General features: G+C 43.7%; 1 protein-coding gene across 17 annotated transcripts in view; it reads right to left on the reverse strand.

The window, feature by feature from the left end:
• Window positions 1–8,212, reverse strand: part of EYA4 (EYA transcriptional coactivator and phosphatase 4) — a 153,781-nt gene extending 145,569 nt beyond the window's left edge. For 8 of the 17 annotated variants that reach the window (XM_071806539.1, XM_071806536.1, XM_071806532.1 and 5 more), the window contains exon 1: window positions 7,696–8,212. The gene's annotated coding sequence lies outside the window, so the exon portion shown is untranslated. Of the gene's footprint in view, window positions 1–4,170; window positions 4,202–5,804; window positions 6,116–7,695 lie in introns of those variants that run through there. The other 9 variants (XM_065833792.2, XM_065833793.2, XM_065833791.2 and 6 more) reach the window with 3 other exon arrangements.
• Window positions 8,213–11,677: the final 3,465 nt, after the last annotated feature.

The following is an 11,677-nucleotide window of genomic DNA, read 5'->3' on the forward strand; positions in this document are numbered from 1 at the left end:
CAGTTAATAGAGGTGGCAGATTAGGTAACGGAGACTGTGGTTCCGCAGCTATTCCTGCAGCGCTGGTGCCAGGTTCAGCAGCGCGGGTGCTGCCACTCATTCCGACCTTTGCCTGGTGCCAGCACAGCTGTTTGTGAACCACGGCGAGGAACCGATCCAGCTTCAACAAGCAGCCGGCAGAGGAGGGGTTGAAGGGCTGCTCAAGAAGTACTGCCACCAAACGTGAAGCCACAGCTTCGCGCTCGTCTGCCCTCTGCCACAGAAAACAGATGGATGTAGGAACTTCAGAATCGGTCGGTCACACCCATCAACAAGTCACACGCAGATTACTGGGATTACTGCTTATATAAGCCAATATCCCTAGCAAAGTATGTAAAAACAGGGCAAAATGATGGCCCTGTTCCTACAGACCTTATAGTTGAACTGCCTGCTGCAGGCTTAGTCCTGATTTGACAGCGTATCTCAAGCTGCCGTTCTGATCTTGGACTTCCCTCAGTGCAGATTTAAGCAAGACCCCAAAAAGCTGGGTAGTTTCACATCTATCAAGGAGTAACTCCTTCCATTTCACTTTTCTTAAACCAAAACTCTGACTACTCAGCTAGCCCTTGGAGAAATTCGACTACAGTATAACCAGAAAGTTGCAAAACAAGCTGAATCTGAATCATAGCTAAATAGCTACCAGAAATTACGATGCAACACATCAGCTGGCCATTTTAGCTGAGAGACCCTACTCTTACTGCAGGTTACTCCTAGCCATAGTAGTGCACAGTAAGATCAGCACTCAGGAGGTGCTCTGGACACAAAAACTGCTTCTCTGAAGGTGCAATTGCCTGAACCAAGTTAATATGAACATTACACCAGGTCCTTCACACCAGATTAGAATAAACATAAAAATAGGTGGCTGAGTGGAAAAGTACTTTAAACTTCCCACTTGGAAAACCTACCACAGTTCCAAATCTTGCCTTGGGGTAACCTGAAAATTTTATTTTGGAGACCCTTTCCCAGGATGTAATTATTCTGTTTGTAAAACCTCTATACCATTCAGCCCTATTAGTTCCCAGCTCCCTAGTTTTCTGTGTTAAGAAGCCCAGAACAGGGACACGAGGCTGAGGCTGAGCTGCATTGCTAGAACTTGGCAGAGGAAATATGCATAAGCTGCCTAAGCTGTGCCTGGTTTTCTGAAACCATGTTTATGCTGGGACACTTGGGAGAGCTGGAAGAGAGACCTCACATACAGCGTGATCTCAGGATGCATAGACTGGAGTGTGCAGAGGCTGGTTTAGCTGCTGTCACTTGGGAGAAAGGTGAAATTCATTTTCTGTGATTCCCTGGGAATATACTAAAGTGAATAAAAAGGAATATCCAGGTGGGATTTAACATGGTAAACAGACTTCACACATTTCATTGAATAGACTTGGCATTAATGAAGTCTCTGAGTAAAACTAACCTGAACATTCACTGCTAGGAGCAACAAAGTTGCCCGAAAGGAATTAAGAGAACATAGCAAATTAATAGCATTTCTAACTGCACCATTTTCAGGAATACAATTACTGCAAAAGGCATTTCTGTGGTCATTTATAAAGTGCTGTAAAAAATAAAGTTATATATTCTAACACAGGAGTATGAAAATACCTGAAAATGGGAGAAAACATGAATATATGATCTGGACTTAAGTCGCCTTTGTTTTTTCTAAGGATTGCAGGATAACTCCTCCATGCATGTGATCTCACACATATACAGTATTCTACAATACCTCCCCCAAAAAACAGACTGCACTAAGAATAGAGGACTAGATACTCATCTGGCATACCATGAGACCACTCCAGTTATTTCAACATTCCTACTACAATTTGCAACAGTTAAGGATCTGGCACAAAACATCAAGTGAAGTTTCCAATTACCTCATGCACCAGCATTGATTTCAATAGTTATATACACATAGAGGAGAATTATTTGAAAAGTTGCAAACTCAGCTCTGCATTTCTTTTGCTTTTGTGGTCTAAATCAGACCCTCCATGCTATTTTAGTGTAGGTTTTTGTGGTTTAATTATATATGTGTCAAGAGCAGCATACTTACTTACTGCGTCTACTCAAAAAAAAAAAAGGCAACAGTAATTTTTTATACTGCTGACAATGTCAACTTATAGTGGGCCATGTCACAATAGTAATATATTTTAATGTTGCTGAAAAACCTAGTACATTTAAATTTAAATACGTAAGTAAAATTTATCAGCTATATGAAAATTAGTCTTCTATATGTGAATATTTTGCAGGTTGCCTTGGGAGGTCTTTTGGCAATTTGGTGCTCCAAGTTAGTCAAATCGTGTAGTCCAGCCACAATAGGAGGCAACCTTGGTGTAACAACGCAGTATTCAGCCAGCCCAGACAGACCGGGTTCTTCAGAGACAGCACTTACATTACATCCAATTAAACAGCCCTACACATCACATAGTCCTGCAACATTACTCACTGCACTGTCCATCTATGGACAACTGCTTAACAAAAAAATCACCTTCTTTTTTTTTTTTTTAATTCTGGGAAAGTGACACAGACCCCAAAGGAATTTAGCACAGAAAACCTTCAAACTCCTGCTTTTCAAATCCATGGTAATTGCTGTCTAAATCAGAATTTAGTCTACTATCTGAGCCTAATAGCTTAAGACTAAATATATCCTAATCCCATTGGTACATGGACCTCCAAAGGTTCTGAAGATAACCACTCCTCATTATAAGTTTCCCTTGTCATGAGGAAATTTTAAACAAATTGAAAATAAAATGCTTAACCTTTAGTATTCCTCAGACAGCCATTAGCATCTGATGTTGTGCTCGAAAGTCTGACAACTAGTCTATATACAATCCTGTGAGTGAGACTGCCCAGTGATACATTTTGATACAGGATAATCAATCATCGAAGTAATTTTAGTGTTTAACATTAAAGCAAAAGGCTATCCAACACATTTATCAGGCTTAGAGACAAAAAGAAAAAATTGCTTTAAAATAGTTTTCACCAGGCAAATAGTTTCACCAGTTATTACAGACATCCCGAAAGGAATCCTTCTGGCAGTATTACAACCTACAATGTGGGCTAAAAATGTAAGTTTTATTGCCTTTTCAAATAAATTTTGTTCTTTACTTGACAGATAAGCACTCTTCACATCAGAGCTTTCACACTGCAAAGTGCATCCAAGTTCCTTTAAGCACTGCTGATTTAATGACAGATTTAATAACATTGCAACACAGAAGTGTGGACTTGGCCAAAAAAATTATTTCATAAAAATCTGATTTCTCTACAGCAACATCTAAAATGTCACCTAATACATGCAAGTAAAGCAGTAAGTTTTATATGTATATTGTAAATCCTGGTGCTTTGATAGGTAAAACATCTACTGACTTTAAAAGACCATAACGATAATCTATTTTTAATAACCATTTTTATTTCATCTTAAAAGAGTAGCAGTTTATGCTTTCAGCAGAACCATGCCCTGAAATCTCAGGGGTGATTAAAGGGCCATGCCAAAGCTGAAAGGTTTCAAATATCAAACTATACTATTATGTCAGGGCCAGCAAGATCAATTAGCACTTCTCAATGACAGAAAAGGTTAAGTTGGACACACACTTACACAATATTTAAATCAAAAAAAGCGCACATGTTAAGTCAACACCACATATTAAAAGTTTACTTATAAACCTCTCCAGTCGATGACCAGATATCAAAACTCTTCTTCCATGTACACAACATAAATATTGCTTTTCTAATGCAAAATGGCAAGATTATAGATAGATTGGATAGTAAAAATAACATTCAATCCTCAAGTACAAAGTAAAAAACAAGGAGTTCTGAGCGTTTCTGCTCTCAGACTTGCTTTAGTGCTGAGCTTTCAAAATCTTTGAAAAAAAACTTGATAAACTTGACCGTCTGCTAATCTGATGCCCCTGAGTTTTGCATGCTTATTTGCAAACCCTGACAATACTAAAAAATTAATTACAATGAGCAAATAAACCTATTTGTATGTCCAACTAAAAGACAAACAGAAACTACAATGGAAAAAAAAAAAAATTAAAACACTAATTGGCAAATTAACTCATCTTAAATCTGGAAAAAAAGCAAGTGTACACCTCCTACAATTAAAGCCATAAAGAAACATGCATACGAGGAAGCAAGGGAACTTACATTTCAGGTCTTAGTATCAGAAGAATAATCACTGGAAGTACAGGAATGTTAGAAGTTAATTCGATAGCTATTAATACAAGCATTGCCACAGTAAACATAGCTTGAACAAAGTACCAGGTTATGTATCAAATAAAGTCAGTATAAAATCACAATAAAAGTGCAGGAGATGAAAAAACCTTACAGAAAAAGCACATTTGTGTTGAAATCAGTAATTCAGATTGTAATTGCATTATTTTAAGTAAAAGCAAAGCAAGATTATGTTTTTTCAACAATATATTTCAAAATGTCTTTTTTGTTAAAGCTCATTTCTCTATTTATTTCTTCAAGGAGTGATTTGAAATATTTACTACCAGACAGTACCTAATTTTAGGTTTTAAGTGCTTTAACAGCTCCATGAAATATGATCAGCAGCTGCAATATAGAAGTATGCTGAATACTCTCCTTATAAAAAGGGAAACCTGTTTTACCCTAAGTTAATAAAATCTCTACTTTGAAGAACAAAAACACAAAAAGCATTAGTAGTTGCATCCTAGAGCATTTGACAGAAATTCCAGGAATTTCCTTCTTCTTTCTGAAGTAACTTTCATATTTAAGAGAGGAAAACGTTTAAATTTCAACACTGGAAGACTGCATTGAACATCATGCAATACGACCAGGTCATCAAGGGAACAGACAGGTAACTCTGCCATACCAAATTCTGGTGTTTAACATTGATTAATTCTAGGACTGAAAGGTAAAAGTTGCATAAAGTTTAGAGAGTAGCTCTAAAAGCTTGCATCAGAGGCTAAAAATATGCAACAGGATACTATCTATAGCTGTATTTCTAGTTGCCCTGTTGAAAACATTTTAACTGGGAACTCCAATTAACTGGGAACCCACCAGTTTTCCACACATTAAATTCCTTGTTTAGAACTTATCTATCCTATTGGCATTATCCATACAGCAGAATAAATTTCTATTGCAAAGTGTTGTGAAGCCATTAATAAACACAAATCCAGCAAGAGTAATCTCCAACTAAATTTATTTGCAGTACAACCGTATACACACATAGTTTATAACTGCATTTGAAGTATCTACACAAAGATACATAAAAGATTAGTCAACATATTCTTCCTTCACTTTTATTAAATTTGATTGAAGAACATTTGGTAACATAAATACCAGAATATTCAAAAGAAAGCAAGAAAAGTTGTTGAAGACATAGCCCAGCTAATGTTAGATGTCAAGCATACAGAATAATCACGGGGAAGAGACAGACATGTCAATCTGTACTTCCACTTTACTCACAGTATGATACATATTGTAGGCATGCAAACATTTGTTAGTCGGCAGCGTTTTCAGAAATACTGGAATAAAAAGTCAAACCCACTGTAACTTCATGAAACTTCTCCTTTGAGTGTTATGGAAATTAAACGATTTAACCTTGGTTTGAATGCAAAGTACACTCCTCAAATAACAAATAAACATTGGGGTCAGACCAAAAAAAAATATTTACCATACAGAAAAGATGTTTGCTTTGTATACTTCACTCTAAATCTAAACTCTTGATTAGTTTATCTTAGGTACACTGTCTCTTCTCAGCAAGTGAAACAGGTAAAATAAAACTCAGAAAACTGAAAATACGGGTTTCTTACTGTTCTAGCATGTCTTCATGCTTAAAGTGGAAGCGGCCAAGGAGCTCCCTGGTCTGGTACAGCGTGCCTCCCAGGACTTTTTGTAAATACCAGGTATTTCACATCGCCACTCGCGAGATAAACGCGATATACCTGCGTGTGCTCCGCTTTAAATCCTGCCCGCAGGATAACGGGAAGGCAGCGCCGTACCTACTTGGCTCTTCGCGGCAGTGTCATAAAGGTAAATGAAATTTTAGATGCCAATTACTGATTGGCAGCGGCGCTGCCGTGCAATCCCGCTTTCGCTTCTCGGTGGAAAGCGCCGCGGGGCTGCTCCCCCGCGGGTGGGTGCCGGGCGGCGGCCCCGGGGCACCCCCCGCCGCCTGGGCACGGCGCGGAGCGCCCGCGCTTTGGGGAGAACCGCCGCCGGAGCCGTGTGAAACCCAGACGGCGCTTTTCCGCGGGCATCTGATTTTGGAAGTGTCTGTAACGACAGCCGCAGAGGCAAATTAATGGCCAACAGCCTACTGGGTTTGAACACGGAGAATCCTGTTACCTCCTTGCGGATCAAGTACACACAGACAGAGGCTTCCCCACGTGGAAACGTTTTCAAACCAAAACACAAGACTTCGCATCGCCGGCGGAAGGGGCGACGGGACCCCCACGCTAGGGCTTGCCTGTGCCTCAGTTCCCTGGCGCAGCGGGGACCGCGGCAGGGGCGGGGGCGAGGTGGCACAACCCGAAAACGCACCGTTTTGTCTTCAAACCACAAGAAAAAACAAGCCGGGGCGGGGGAGGGGAAGGGCAGGAGGAAGCCCTCAGGGAGAGGAGAGGACGAGAAACAAAAACAACGGGCAAGTCTGTCCCCGCTCCCCTCGGACACCGCGGAAAGCGGCTGCTCAAACCCCAGTGGCGGCTGCCGGCCGGTACGGAGCCTGCCCCGTCCGCCGGCACCCCGAGCGCCGCACGCCCACGGTGCTGAGCCCGGATAAGGGACGGCCGGCGAGATCCGGAGCGCTGTCGGCGGCTGGAGCAGAGAGGAGCCCGAGGGCAGGCGGGGGGACCGATCCCTTCTGCGGCTGCAGCCTCTGCCTGCGGGTCCTGGCCGAGGTGCCTCACCCCCCGCATTGCCCAAACCCTCGTCTCGCTGGCAGAAATGCGTGTTTCGGGAAAGGGACTCGCTACCACTTCTGCGTGTTTTCATGCTGCTTTGGCCTGAGAGGCTCCCCGCCCCCAGAAAACTTGTTTCCTCCCAGCCTCCGGTCGCGCCGCCGCCGGCTCCAGCTCCGGCTCTCAGAGACGCAGTGGGGTAACAGGTCGACCCACGGAGCCCTCCCGTCCGGCCGGCCTCCCGCCTCGCCCAGGCCGGCCAGCATCCCCACGGCTGTTCGCGGGGCACAGCCCGGGCCCCCCATTTCCGCCGCTACGGGGGTGGGCGGGAGGCGCAAGCGGGAAACAATGCAGTGGCAGCCGGCACGACTTGTGCCTGTTTCGGGGCTTAGCCCAGCGGCCAGAGTAACAACCAGTCGAAGAGAGTTGAGGGCAAAACGGCAGGGGCTGTCACCTGGAGAGAAGCAAAAAATCCGACTGGACGGGCAAAAAGTCACCCCGTCCGCCCTGGAGACCGTTTTTTTCGCAACTTAACTCGCGTGGGGCTGGGGGCGAAAAGCCCGTCTCTGCTCCGTGATGGATGGCTCCGCTCCTCCTACCCATCACGTTTGTTTTACAGTAACTTTATTTTAGTTATCGGCCCAACACGAAAACAATGCTAAATAAACCCTAAAGACAAGCACACGCACACACTCATCTGCACGGACACATGCACATGCGACAGGGAACCGGTTTCCTCCACCTCTTGAGTAAAAGGGGTGGGAGGGAGACTCGGGGACGGGGAAGTCAAAGAGACACTCACCTTGTCGCTGCCGAGATACGCCGCTACCGTTATTTTAGGGCAGCTCCTTATTTATTTATTCTCGTCACTTCTCCGAGCCGAGGTTCCCCTTTTGCACTGTTCCTCTGGCAAAAACAGGACATCCCCTCTGCAAGTCCCCCCCCCTTTCTCCACACACAAATAAAGCGCAACTCGGAGCAAAACGGGAGGGGAGACTTGGCGGGGGTGGGGGGGGAGGTAGATGGAGGAGGAGGCTGGTAGGGGAGAAGCCAAACACTCCTCGCACTTCAGCGACTGCAACTAGTTGCTTCTCACGCACAGGCACGTAGGAAGTTTCCCTGGCGAGGGACGGGACTTTGCTAAGGAAAGGTATCCCCCTCCCGCCCAAAAAGACCGTCCCGGGAGCGGGGAGGTAAGAGGCGAGGAGCGCAGGGGCCACCGCAGCCCCGGGGCGCCGCTTTGCACTTGTGCTGGGAGGTGCCGCCGGGACTGCGCCCTGTGCCGGCCCCTGCTCGGCGAAGGAGCCGGGGCTGCCCCCGCTGCCCACCCGCCGCCCCCGCGGGCCGCCCCGCTCAGCACGCCTGCGCTGCCGCCGCCGCCCCGGTCCCTCCGCACCGCGGCGGGCACGCACCGCGGGTGTCCCGGCTGGGCCGGCCGTCTCGCACCTCCTGAGACACCTCTCTTCCTGCACGCCCGTCCCTCTGTCCTCGAACTCGCAGCTCAAGGCCGGACCCTTCACCTTCCCTAACCCGTGGTGTGCGCCAGGCAGCTACAGCCAGTAACGATGGGAGAAGAAGAGGACCCCGAGAGGCGCGGGTCACAAGTTGGCCTGCGGCTGGCTAGCACTAATCTGCTCTAGCGTAGGTACCAAAGTCGGCACCTCACTTTTTCCTTTTGTTTGTTCTACAATAAATCAACACTGTAAAGCAGTCCTGACTTTTTGTGCGAGTTGGGAGTATGTGAAGACTGATCAAGTGCTACACAAAGGGACCTGTCGCTGTACCCTTTTATAGGATGCATGTCTCCTTCCTCTCAAGCTGGTCAGTGCGGGTGGAGACAAAGTCCATACCTGCTTTGAAATGGAATGCTCTTTTCTGCTGGAAATTCAGCAGCTGTCTTTGGTCCTCTTTGCTACCTCATATGGGTAAGCAGAAGAAAATCCCTAATGGCCTAGTCACATTTCATACTCTTATCCTTCACCTTGTAATACCTCATATTATTTCACTGAGTGGACTGGGTGGTTCTTCACCTGGCTGCAGCACCCTCGTTCTCTCGAGTAACTTCACTTTCCAAAGGGTGTACGTCAAAAATTCAAAAGAGCTCCTATAGTTGGAAGGAGATGTGAGAGAAAAGTCTTGATTTTCAGAAGTACTGGATGTCAGAAGCTTTTGAGGTCAGCAAGTCACATGAAATGAGGAAAAAAAAATACTGATTTGTGAAGATTCTTTCCTACCTGCCTTCTATTTGTTTACTTTACATCCAATGATGCTAGTTAAAGCACATCTTTACTCAAACTGTCTTCCTTTAAATTTAATTATTTGTATTCAACAAATTGTCCTAACGTGGTCATCTTTCTCCTAAATAATTTCAGACTTAAGATGACGAAATCTTCATGAAAACAAGGCTGTAAAAACCCTGTATTTGCTGTCTTGGGAGAGTCGCCCCTCAGAAAGAGAACAGACTTGGAAAACTCTTTTGACCTACACAAATACAGCTAAAAAAACATTTAAACTAAAAAAGCCCCAAAAAGCCAGCCTTCAAAATGACATAGTATAGGACAAGCAAGAAGTATGAAGTGAATTTTGAAACTGAGAGGTTAGAGAGTAACTGACAGGAGGGGAAACTCAGATTTGCAGGAAATAATTGTGATTGACAACCCTGCTGCAAAGTAACAGTCGTGACTAACACCAGCACCCATCTTGCTAACAGGCACCTTCTGTAGGAAAAAGAGGTAGCAACTCCTTCCTTTCCAGAGGACTTTCGTGAACAGCAGCGGTCTAATGTGAGGTACCCAAAGACAATAATGAAGGTTTTCTGAAGTCTGGTTTCCTTCCACTGTATTTCAGTGAGGTGAATTCCTGTTACGGGGAAGAGTCCCCCAGTATCATGGCTTGTTTTGATAGACATATCACTTTAAAGCAAGTTTTTAGCCATCTGTTGCACCCTCTCTTAAAACGTAAGATATAGCTGATTTGAAAAGATTAGGTATGATCTTTGTTCGATGTAACATTTTTCAGACTGAGGAGGAGGGATGGAAGAATTGCATTGCAGTTACACAGTACAGACTCAAGGCAAGTCTCCCATTAGGCTGTCTGGCCTTGCTGTCATTGAACATGTTGCTGTTTTGCTGTTGATTTTGGTGAGAGTGGGCAGGGTCATGCACAAAACTAATGAGCATATGGCCTGGGTCACATGTACCAAAGGAAGTCCTACAGAAACTGATATCATAACTAAACGCTATTTTTTTCACAGTGATTTACTGTAAATATAACTTTCACAGGCAGGAATTAAATGATGATTTTAGTTAAATCAGTGCCTTTGGGCTGAAGTGAATTCCAGTGAGCTCAGTGGCAGTGATTTCAGAAGGCAGCAAATCCAAAATCTAGTACAATATACTGAGTCGTATAAATGAGTCTGTGTGACCATATAGAGCCCTGCCTGGAGAAGGTCGTGCTAGAAATAGTCCTAACAGAGTCTAAGGAAAGTCTGTAGGATCCACTTTTACACAAGAATAGAAGAATAATACCTTACCCATTTAAAGCAACAGGGGAATGTAAGTAGGCAGGATGTAATTATCTAGATTGGTATTTGGCCAGGCACTCCTACACTTGAAAAAACTACCATAGGGTGTTTAATGACCGCAAGTGCTCCGTATCCTTGGTTTTACCTCTTAGATAAAGGCAGCGCTTGTGATACATGCTTTATGCTGGTTCAATACTGAGTCAGCAGAAGAATGTTGCCCTGTACAGATACCAGTTCATATAGAAAGTCAGAATTTCCTTAGAGGTCTTCCATGAAAATCCTATAGACCCAACACTACTTACCTTGTGAAATCGAAAGAGATTACAGCCATGTGTAGTATGGTTCCAGATAATCATGTTTTCATATGTTACTAGAAACAATATAGGCTTTAGAATCTTCATAAATATTGTTGAAACAAAAGCAATATACTTTTATTTTGTATCTCAGTGACAAAAAGGTTTTGTTGTTGTTTAAGCAAAGGGATTCGTTATTCTGAGAGATTCGTTATTCTGAGAAAACGTAATGACAGACAGCCACTATTTTGGCATTGTATCACTATTATGATTTATTGGAGTGCCTACCATATGCTGCATCCAGCTTAGGTGCCTGTTGTAAAATTTGTTTTACAAAAGCAGGGCTTTGAAATACGGCTTTTTATTTTCAGGTTCAAGTATTAAATCTAAAAGTGTGTAATTAAGCAAAGTTTGTTGGTCTGTATACTTAAGGTTATTATTGCTGCTTCATGGCTTTATAGTCATAAAAAGAAAGAATGGATGGGGGTTCTTTTGCCCTGGTTATCAGATTTCAGGTTTAAAAAGAAGGTGACCCACCCTTTTCAGTAATTCGACATGCAGGGTTCAGCTATGGGTTCAAAAGCAGGTTACAACTGGCTAGTCATTGTGATACGGAAGTGCCAACTGTGCCTTTAAATATGTTATATAACCTTGGTTTTTGTTTCAGTGTTCAAGTATGCCATCATTTCAGTGTCCTTTAGATTTCCATATATTTTTTTAATCCAAACAAATCTGACCTCAATCATAAGGTTCCATGGCTCCGAAGAGCTGAGCTTTTCTAATATTTTATTTTGAGTGCCTATGTTCAATACTTCATCACACAGATATGTGCTGCAAACAGTGCCAAATGTGATGCCAGGGGTGTCCTCAATTACCTTCAGTGCTCACCAGGAGAGGGCTCTGCTCTGCATCCCATACACAGGCAAAAGTCCCACTGAAATTAGTCCAAGTCTTGTCTTTAAACTTGC

Source organism: Patagioenas fasciata, chromosome 3 (assembly GCF_037038585.1).
Source record: "Patagioenas fasciata isolate bPatFas1 chromosome 3, bPatFas1.hap1, whole genome shotgun sequence".
Classification (NCBI taxonomy): Eukaryota; Metazoa; Chordata; class Aves; order Columbiformes; family Columbidae; genus Patagioenas; species Patagioenas fasciata.